The sequence below is a fragment of the Echinops telfairi genome, unplaced genomic scaffold (assembly GCF_000313985.2).
Source record: "Echinops telfairi isolate 266 unplaced genomic scaffold, ASM31398v2 ScPeMD7_7475;HRSCAF=8513, whole genome shotgun sequence".
In the NCBI taxonomy this organism is placed as follows: Eukaryota; Metazoa; Chordata; class Mammalia; order Afrosoricida; family Tenrecidae; genus Echinops; species Echinops telfairi.
In genome coordinates, this window is record NW_022111379.1 from 27206520 (window position 1) to 27208030 (window position 1511).

Genomic DNA, 1511 nt, shown 5'->3' on the forward strand with positions numbered 1-1511 from the left:
AGGAATTCCCCTCGGTTACATTGTCCTTGATCCAGCCCTGCCAGACCTCCTACACCCTCCTTGCCACTGGTTTTGGATCACTTGTTGTTCCCTTGTCCCTGGGTTTAACACTCACTTCCTTTCCCCTGCCTCCCCCTCTCCTATGTACCCCCAGAACTGTCATCCGTTGTTCTCTTTTTGGCTTGCTTATCCCACCTATCCCTTTCAGGTAGACATGCAGTGACAACAATATGTACCAACACAAGACAAAGCACAACAAAGCAACAATAGGAAATAAAACAATAGCTACAACAACAACAAAAAGGCAACAACCACCACAACAAAAAAACCTATAAATAGTTTAAGGTCTATTTGTTGTCCTTCATGAGTGCTTTCCAGTCGAGTCTGATGGTGTGCCATGCCTTGGCCCCACATCTATCCCTGGCATTCCCTGGGGACTTCATTGCTCTGTTCCCCCTGCTGCTCTGCTGCACACCCCCAGTATCTGGCTTCAGCGTAGTGGGCTCAGGGAGGGCACAATTCCTGCGATGTGTCTCTAGTGTTGTCCCTCATGTTGCTATGTGTCAGTGAGGAATGCTGTATCACATGGTGAGGCCAGCCCTGTGGTTGTCTCTGTGCATTGCAGCTCTGAGCAGGAACATTGTCCTTAGGGCTTGGTGAGCCAGGATGTGCTTCACTCTTTTTTTCCTCCCCACACGTTGGTTCCTGTGTGCTCTGATCAGACAAGTCCCTCTCCTTGAGCTTCAGTGCTGTCCTCTGAAGTGAATTCTTCTGGGGGGGGCAGAGAGTGGTGCTGTCCACTTAGTTGGTAATGGGGCCGGCCCCTCAGGCCTCTCTATCGGTTCCCTGCTTCATGTCAGTGTGTTGCGTTCTTGTCTTTGCACACCGGGTTGAAGTCTGGTCCCTCTTTCCCAGTCTCCACGGAGCTCTTGGCATGAGCTACCTATCTGGCTACCATCTTCCCCCCAAGCTACCAAGCTTTGAAAAAGACATGGGAGGGCAAAGGAAATTGCCAGAAAGCATGATTGGTATCAGATCAACACATCCCAATTATAAGTGGGACTACAAAAGGAGGAATAGGACCATAATTGGAACACACATTGTTAGATAGGACTTGAAAGATTGGTCCAGGGCCTTCCAATGTAGGCAGTCAGGGTGAGACTGATATGCTTCCTGACCTAATCCCAACTCCACTTATATGTTACCCACCTATTCCTGGGTAATCTCCACTGTTAGCTATTCTTAATTCAACTTTCAAGATTGTTTTTCGGTCAATTATGATTTTGTAACTTTTAGTGCCTGCTTAAACTGTACAACAATGTTTTCTACCTATTGTCTAATGAAATGATAACTTTACTCTGACTTTGACTATCTTCCCAATGTGGACTGTGTCTAATCCAGTGGTTCTCCACCTTCCTAATGCTGCGTCCCTTTCATACAGTTCCTCATGTTGTGGTGACCCCCAACCATAACATTATTTTCGTTGCTACTTCGTAACTGTCATTTTGCTA